Source organism: Galeopterus variegatus, unplaced genomic scaffold (genome assembly GCF_000696425.1).
Source record: "Galeopterus variegatus unplaced genomic scaffold, G_variegatus-3.0.2 Scaffold2640, whole genome shotgun sequence".
NCBI lineage: Eukaryota > Metazoa > Chordata > Mammalia > Dermoptera > Cynocephalidae > Galeopterus > Galeopterus variegatus.
The window spans coordinates 47,826-57,473 of NW_007728751.1; the positions used below are offsets into that span (position 1 = coordinate 47,826).

Below are 9,648 nucleotides of genomic sequence, written 5' to 3' on the forward strand. Positions count from 1 at the left end.
CTTGAATTACCAATCATATGACTTGTTTGATAGCCATCCACCATACCACTACAAATACAGCTAGTCGCGAGAATAAAGACAAATATCCCCTAATTTAGAAGATGACATTTAAAACATGGTTTAAAGGTTTCTTTCAGAAATCCTTAAAACATAGAGCTTTAAGGATGCTTTTTTCTTTGCAAGAATGGGAAAATGACCAAAGTAAACACAAAGTGTAAAGTGATTTTTCCAAAGCACAATAATTCTGAAAATGCCCGTATTGCTTCATGACTATTCAGCATTTATTATAAATGAAAATCTATTAGGAAGAAACTGCACATTAAACCCTAGTGTAGCTTAGCTCTTTGTGCTACATTTCAAAAGGACTTGCTCTCTATCATCAAAACTATAATTTTGTGTTTCTCCAAGTAAATACCCAATCCAATGGAAATTTCTTTGTGAAAGGAAATGATCACTGAACAAAACATTCAAAGCTTTCCACCATTATATCTTTTGTCTTTCCCCTTGTTGACCTCAATCCTGAATGGACGGTTTACTTTTGATATCTGTGGATGACCTTACTAAAACGTGTTTTCAAGCCCAAGTTCCTTAATACTATAAAATCACATATAGATCCTCTGACATCTAACAAGTCACTTCTGCCTGACAGTAGTTCCAGACACATTTATTACACAGACAGTAAAGTTCAGCCCTGTGCTAGGTCAGGCAGAATGCATGAAAAGATCACAGAACCGGTAAGGGGACATGCAAACAATTTCAGCAACGTAAAAAGAACCATAATAGAGAAACACATAAGTTGTTTCATGAGCAGAGCAAATAACAACCTCTGCCTGGGAAGGTTCATAGATTGACTCTTCTCTTAAAAAATAGTGTACCCAATTCATTTCTTTTACAGCTTAGCACTGTTTCATTATGGTCTTCATTTTTCTGGATAGAAGAAGATTGTTCACCGGTCAACAAAACACCTACCCTGAGCAGAAACCCCCGATAAGCGTACCTTGTGGCTTTGGATATGCAGCTGTGTGTTTCGCAGGCGTTTTCCCATTTATTCCCTGAGCCTCTTCATCAGATTCATTCCGATCAATCAGCGTAGTTGTGCTGTTTGTCGAACAAAGTGGAACTATAGTGATCTTTGGACAGAAACTGCTGCCTGTGAGAGTTCAGAAAGAAAGGGCAGGTAAATACAGAGGCAAAGCACAACTCTGTCTTGTAAGTTAAATTTCTCCTAATCCCATAAAACAAAAACAGTCATAGTAACAAGACCAGGCACAGAAATATTTTCCCCATGTGTGCTGGCCTTGACAAAGAGTTTTACTGGGAAAGATCTCATTCCACGTGCTTTAGAGATCTTATAACACATGCTGACAGAAGACTGCTACACACACACTCTTCGGAAAGGGCAGAATGCAGCTGCTATGATGCAGACAAGGAAGAGGACTGGAGGGCCCCAGCACTAAGCCATTAAAAGCGTTCCTTTGCAGTGTTCAGTCAGTCACCAGTCATCAAGCAACTCCAAGTGAACAAAGCAGGAAAGAACCAACATGACAGCTGACCTAAAGACTCTAGAAGAATGGTTAGATTAGAAATGAATAAATACAGGCATGCACACACACAAAACCTCTCACCCACCAGCTTACTCAGGCTCCACATCAACATCCGTGACACAAGCTAATACTGACGCATGTTTTCCAAAGAAATGGTGAGATGATACAGATATCAACGCCATGTTCATTTAGAATTCAAAACTCAAAATGTCCTATAAAGGGCCGGCCCGGTGGCATGCTGCTGCGGTGTGCCGCTTGAGAGTGCGGCGGTGCTCCCGCCGAGGGTTCAGATCCCACATGCAGACCGGCCGCTCACTGGCTGAGCGAGGTGCGGACGCGACACCGAGGGTTGTGATCCCGTTGCCGGTCCCGGTCCGGTACGGGCGCGACACTGAGGGTTGCGATCCGTTGCCGGTCACGAAAAAAAAGACAAAAGGGAAAAAAAAAAAAGTCCTATAAAACAACACTGAGGGCCGACCCCATGGCTCACTCGGGAGAGTGCGGCGCTGGGAGCACCGAGGCCGCGGGTTCGGGTCCTATATAGGAGGGATGGCTGGTGTGCTCACTGGCTGAGCGCGGTGCGGAAGACGCCAAGCCAAGGGTTCTGGTCCCCTTGCCGGTCACACACAAAAAATAATAAAATAAAAGAACAACACTGAAATACATCATGAGACATAGAAGAAGGGGAAAAGATGTTATATATGTTGAATTTCAGAGACTTTTTAAAAAAGTCATGTCAGTGTTTTCTCTATATACACATGTTAAATTTCCCTCTCTTCTGGTTGACATGGTGATATTAACAATAGATTGAACTCTGCTTGAGAGAAAATAAAATTTCTACCAAGAAATTCACTATAACTGAATCGAAGTATACAATTTAAGAAACTATCATTTGGTTAAGAAACAAAGAGTTTCATCTTTATAGAATCCAAATATCTAAAAAGAGAACTATTAGAGATTATTCAAAACAAGATAAACTATTAAAAAATCAACTTTCTATTAAGCCAAAAATTTTGCTTTTAATCCAAATGATTATTAAATAATATTGATTGAAAACTTTGATACTGCTTTAGTTTATGTGCTCCCCTTAAAATTTATCTCGGTAAAACAGATTTTATTTGATAGAATACTATTAAAATTGTAAATAGAAAAATAAAAGTTTAAATCTTTAAATGTGTGAGCTATTTACCTCCTTAAAAAAATGGTGTGAAGTAGGCAAAGTATAACCCTAAAACCCCACAGCATATCATCAACCACTTAGCCTTTTAGAAGGGTTTGGATGTTTTTTTCTACAGTGATCCCAAGAATGGCTTAGTATCCTAAAGGCCACCTGGTGGAGTCTAGTGAAGGACAGCTTCGGGGCAGAAACAGTGAAAAGTCAAAACTCAACTATAAATCAGCCGAAGAAACTGTAACATTACCATAAAATGAGACCCTGCCAAAGCAAAAATGTAACTTTAGCATCAATTTACAAGAGCAAGCAGCAACAAAAGTATTTTTTAAAAAGTGCAGTTAATGGGTTAAATGAGAAAACAAATTAGTCTTTAAAAAATAGATCGCCACTGTTACATATTAAAATATGAAACAAGTTCAATAGTCTGTTTTTATTTTTTATTGAAACATAATTGATTGTACATATCTGTGGGGTACAGCGTTGGATAGCAACACCTGTGTGCAATATGTGCTACTCAAATCAGGGTAATTACTATATTTATTGTTATACAAGGTAATCATTTTTTGTGGCCCTTTACCAATTTCTCACTATTTAGCAACAAAATATATCTTACAAAAATATTAATTTGAAATTGAAAAATTTTTAGGCATATAATTTCTGGATAGCAAATTTTCTGGGTATGATGGGTTTTACAAGTGTCATATTTATAGGGAGTGCCTCCCATAGATGTGTCAAAATGCCTGCAAAAAGAGATCAACTATACATCCATTTCCCCATAATTCATTAAAGTCATGATTACAGATCTTTTGCCCATGGCAATAAATCCAAAGCCAGAAACTTTATTTCAGATCACTGTTTAAAACAAGTCTCCAAACTTCAGCTACTATCACAAAACATGAAAACATGGTGAAGGACACAGAGAACACTTACATTTTTTTAAAGGTTGTTTTTTAAAAAAAAAAGAAAAGAAAAAAAGCAATGACAAACAAGCAACAGAGACCATATGTGGCTACAAGGCCAAAAATATTTACTATCTGGTCCTTTACAGGAAAAGTTTGCTGACCACCATGAAGGTCAAACATATCACAGTAAAGGATGTTTACCTAAAAGAAGCACCATTTCATTAAATACTTCATCTGCTAACATCTTGGATACTGGCAATAAAAAGTAAAACTTTTTGCTTGTTTATGACTGACTCAGCCTACTCACATTTAGGGACAGTCCTTATTTGGGTGCCAGTTGCATAACAGGAAATTGAAACCAAAATTATAACCAGATGGTCTACCCATTCAAGAAATTTTACATTAACTATAGGGGCTTCTTAGATTCCAAATTACCAAGAACCAGTAGGAGTGATTTATAATTAAACAGTTATCTTGGGCACGGATATAATTAATTACAGTATGTTAGTTGGCATGGGGAACAGAGAGTTATCTATTTAAATATTAGCTCCTCCTGAAGACTGGTAATCTTTTTAGCCACTAGTCCTAACCCACTCTGCACTGTCTTTGGGTTACTCACCTTCTGTAGGAATGTCTATACGCTAATCTCAGATATTCCCAATTAATCCAGAACTAATTAATTTCATCTTTGACTACATATGGCTCCCTGTTCAAACTAAAGAGGTTGCCACTATGGCTTAATTTTCAATTTATCTGGATTTTTTTGCATTTCAATAGTCATGCATTATGTTATACTTTTGAGTGGCAGATATTCCCTGACTGGTTAGGGTGAGTTTTGACCACTATCTGCAAAACTCTCTGTTGTGCTGTTAAGTTTTACCAAATCATTCTTATTGGGAAATGGCTCTTTCACATTTTATTTAGACTTTCTCTTTGGCCACCCACTCCAAAGGAAAGTGCACTCAGTTCTCTGGTTGTTCAGGCCTGACCTCTCGCCACAGTGTCCATAACCTCTGGATCTTCGTGGTCTTGCTTATGGCCATAGTTACACTGCCTCATCATCTACAGCTTCTCTCTTAACTGCACCAAGTCTCTAGCCCACAAGATCTCGATGGACTTCACCCTCAGGACAAGAGATCTCTTGGATTTAAAACAGCAGAAGTGTTTTCCTAGGGGAGACAGTCTTTTTAAGAGCTAATTGTCCAGAAGTACAGAGAACTTTAAAAAAACAAAAACCACTTTATTTTGAAATAATGTTGGATTTACAAGGGAGTTGTATTTAGGTTCCCCTAATACTATATCTTATATAACTATGGTGTATTTATCAAAACATTGGTACAACACAAAACTAAGGATTTTATTCAGATTTCACCAATTTCTCCATTAATATCCCTTTTCTGTTATAGGACCCAATCTAGGATATCACTTTGCATTCCACTCCTATTGTCTCCTTAGTGGACTCCAGAATGTGAGAGTTTCCTTAGACCTTACTTGTCTTGCATGATGGGCAATTTCGAAGAATGTTAGGTATTTTGTAGAATAACTCTCAAATTGGGTTTCTCTGATGTTTTGTCATGTTTGACTGGGCTTATGGGTTTGGGGGAGGAAGGCCACAGAGGCCATGTGCCCATCTCACTTCATTATATCATTGCATGATCACCATGATTATCATGGGATGTTAACCTTGGTCAGTTGGTAGGGTGGTATTTACCAGGTTTCTCCACTGTAAAAGATCGTATTTACTATGAGACATTTTTCAACAGTTTTTTCCTGTGATCTCTTAAAAATACTCCCCCATTTATCTCATGGATTGCAGATAAGGGTCATATCTTCCATGCGCTATCTTATACTTGGATTAAGAGATCAATTGCATTTTTAAAAAATAAAGCCATGAAGGTTATAAAATTCATGGTTGACAATTCTCTTGAAAAGGGGAACAAATCTATAGCCAGGAAATTTATTTCACAGCATTATTTCAAACTATTCCCCAAACTTTGAGAGCTGAGTAATAAATTTTCCAGGAGATTAATAATCAAATCACAGAGGATTTTAGAAAAGAAAATCTGATGGAGAATTTTAAAAAGTTCCTTGGACCTAGGAATTGCACTTCTAGGAATCTAATCTACAGAAATAGTTCTGTGTGTGTAAAGGTGTGTAACTGGAGAGTCAATACAAAAACTATGGAACGTAGGCAGCAGACTGGAAAGATCTCCAAGACATTGTTAAATAAAAGATAAAATACTGTAGAACAGTATGTATATAGTATGATTTCGTTAAAAAAAGATATATACAGAGGTATATAAATATATTGAAAGGGATGGAAGGTAACACAGCAAACTTAACTTCGGGAACTGGGGATGGGGGTAAGGTGAGAAAATGGATAAGAATTTTCATGTTTTGCTGTTTATACAGCTATATCACTTACATCTTTTATAATAGAAACGTATTTATAAATTACTTATACATAAAAAAGAGAAAAATCTATGAAAATCACCAAGTATACACAGTACAAAGATTTTTTAAAAGTATATCCTTTATAGTACTCATAGCAACATTATTCACAGTAGCCAAAAGGTGGAAGCAACCCTACTGTCCATCAATGGATGAATGAATAAACGAAATGTGATATGTACATACAATAGAGTATAATTACATTTTAAAAAGGAAGGAGGGCCGGCCCGGTGGCGCACTGCTATAGTGCGCCGCTTGGGAAGTGCGGTGGCGCTCCCGCCGAGGGTTCGGATCCCGCATACAGACCGGCCGCTCACTGGCTGAGCGAGGGGCGGGAGCAACACCAAGGGTTGCGATCCCGTGGCCGGTCCCGGTCCAGTACGGGTGACGGGTGCGACACTGAGGGTTGCGATCCGTTGCGGGTCACAAAAAAAGACAAAAAGGAAAAAAATAAAAAAATAAAAAAATAAAAAATAAAAAGGAAGGAGGTGATGACACATGCTACAAGGATGAACCTTGAGGACATTATGCTAGGTGAAATCAACCACTACAAAAAGACAAATACCATATAATTCCACTTATATGAGGTACTTCGAGAATAGTCAAATTAATAGAGATAGAAACTAGAATTATGGTACCCAGAAGCTGGGAGAAGGGGGCAATGGGAAGTTTTATTGTTTAATGGGTATAGAGTTTCAATTTTACAAGAAAAAAGAGAGCTCTGTGGATGGATGGTGGTGCTGGTAGCACAAAAATGTGAATGTATTTAATGCCAATGACCTGTAAAATTAAAAATGGTGAAGATGGTAAATTTTGTATTATATGTTTTTTATCACAAATAAAAAGTTGAAAAAAAATTTTAAAGCATATTTCTTGGCTTAATGAAGAAAAAGTAAAAAAAAAACAAAAAATTAAGTTGTTCTTATCTCTAGCACAGCAAGAAGTCATATTAAAAGCTCATTAAAGTTGAAGTGCTGCTGGGATTCTCTCCTCTTCTCACCTGCACTCACTTCCTTGATGATCTCAGCCAGTCTCATGCCTTTTACATGCTGGAATTTCTATACTTACATCTCCATACCAGACCTCTCACCCAAAGTCCAGATTCATACATTCGATTGTCTACCAGCCTCTCCACTAGTATGTCCAAGAGCTATCTCCAAATCAACATACTCAAATCTGAACCCCTCATCTCCCAACTCTTACCAAAACCAACTGCCTTTACAGTTTTCTCCATCTCAGTTAATAGCAACTCCACGTATGCTTAGGTCAAAAACTTCAGCAGTATCCAAAAGCCCTCTCTTTTTCTCTAATACTCCACATCCTATCCATCTGGAAATCCTGTTGCTCTACCCTCAAAATATTTCCAGATTCTGACCACCCATCATCACCTCCGCTACTACTATTCTGGCCGAAACTACCATAATCTTCAACTGGATTACAGCAAGACCCCTCTACCTGGTCTCTCTGCTCCTTCTTTTGTCTCTGATACAGCCCATATTTTCAAACCAGGACCAGAGAGATCCTTTTAAAACTCAAATCAGATCCTGTGCTTAAAATTCTCCAATGGCTCCACACTACTCAGAATAAAATTTCAAGTTTGCAGGCTCCACATGATGTGGCCTTAGCCCCATTGCCACTCTGACCTTATCGCCTACTCTTGCCCCTTTTTCATGCCATTCCAGTCATGCTGGCTCCTTGCTGTTCCTCAATCAGACCAAGCACACCTTATAGCCTTTGGACTAGCCGTTATCTGCTGGAATGCTCTTCGCCCAGATAACTGCTGGCTGATTGTTTTATCTTCAGATCTTGGCTCAAATTGCATCTTGTCAGCATGGACTACCCTGACCACACTACTTAGTATAACTGCTTCTCCTACTCTGCTTTTTTTTTTTTTTTTAAAGTTCATTTATTTATTATTATTATTATTATTATTTTTTTTTTACAATCTAAGATGTTGTGGAATAGTTGTGGGAGAGAGGAAGAAGAGAAGGGGAAAGGAAATAGGGTGGGAGAAGGAGGAAGGAGAGAGGGCATGGTTGAGGCTCATGGCACCCCCCTCATTTCTGCAGGGGAGAAATGGGGACTTCCAGTGGTGGCTTGGTTGTTGCCGGGCTGGATGCAGATGTCAGGGAGGTGTGGCTGAAGCCCTTGACCCACCACTGCCCCAGCTTGGGAGCCCAGGGCACTTCCTGCGGTGGCTCAGTGGTCATTGTTGGACTGGTTGGGGGTGTGTGGCCAAGGCCCTTGGCCCTCCATCACCCCAGCTCGTGAGTCCAGGGTGCTTCCTGCAGCAGGTTACTGGTCATTGCTGGGCTGGTTGCGGGTGTTGAGGGGGCATGGCTGAGGCCCCCAGGCCTCCCTGCTCCCTGACGTGGGAGCCCAGGGGGCTTCCAGGCCTTCTAGGTTTTATAGGTGTTCTTTGGTTGTGTTAGACCTTTAGTAGTTAATATCAAACTTTGTTCTGATCTGTGGGTATTTTGATTTTTTCTTTCAGTTCTGTGTTGGATTATTTGCTGTTCCCACCATTTAAACTCTGCACTGGAACTAATTTGTTGTCCTTTGCTTACTTCTAAAGTGGAGGAACTTCCTGCTGGGACCAGCATTTGAGCCCTGTAGTTGAGCTAAATTGCTGCTTTGCTGCTGATTCCCTGGGGAAGACTTTTTGTGCAGCTCAGATTTTAATTGTTGACTTCTGGGTCTTGTGAGGTCCAGTACCCCTGGATTGTGTGGAAACTCTGGTCTGGGCCTGAGACTTTTCAGCAAACTAACCCCCTGCAGTTCTGTATTCCTGACCAGTCTACATGGAGTGGGCCTGTGCTGATTGGAGGGGAGATTAGCTGTCTGAGCTGTGCCCCAGTATTCCCCTGGTGGCTTGTCTCCCCCACTGCCCACACTCTAAACACTTCCCATGGGATGGGTTGTGCACAAGTCCCTTGCAATGACTCACCAGCCTCTGAGTAGCTCCTTTTTTCAGTTGTTGTGGCTCCTTGCTCCTATTTTGGTCCACAGGAACTCTGTTAGTGGTCTAGCTGTCCTGAGGGCCACCAAGGCCCTCTTCTCCCCTGTCACCTCCAAGCAACTTCATATGAAGGACACAGCTGCAGCTTCTGCCAGCTCTTGCTCTGAGTGCTCATCAGCTGCATCTTGGAAGTGGCCAGGATTCAAAATGGTGGGAGTGATCCTTTCTTCCTCTCGTCATGTCTTCTCCTGTCTTCATGAACTCCATAGGTCTCCTCCTCTTCCTCTGAGCTCTAGCGGCCCCAGCGTGGCTGTCGTTGCTTTTTATAGTTGTAAATTGGTTGATTTGTGGGAGAGAATGATGCTGGGGATGGTCTATTCTGCCATCTTGACCAGAAGCCCCTAGTTTGGGGTTTTTCAAGGGGATATCTGTTAGGACAGGTCTATGGGTGAAGACATGTTCTGTGGTCTTTATACATGAGTGAGTCAACTCAGAACTTTCCAGGGACATCAGAGTAACCAGGTTGAGGGTTTGACAAACTTTTAGGATAATTTCAGAAGTGTCCAACAACAGAGTCTGATATTTAGTCAGCCTTCCCCCATCAGCCAGTGATGTCCT

At 40.2% G+C, this 9,648-nt stretch overlaps 1 protein-coding gene across 1 annotated transcript in view; it reads right to left on the reverse strand.

The window, feature by feature from the left end:
* Positions 1 to 1,053, reverse strand: part of LOC103598494 (FYVE, RhoGEF and PH domain-containing protein 4-like) — a gene marked incomplete at its 3' end in the record, with an annotated part of 45,235 nt that extends 44,182 nt beyond the window's left edge. Inside the window, exon 1 of the mRNA XM_008582490.1 lies at positions 998 to 1,053. The remainder of the gene's footprint in view (positions 1 to 997) is intronic.
* Between the last annotated feature and the right edge of the window lie 8,595 nt (positions 1,054 to 9,648).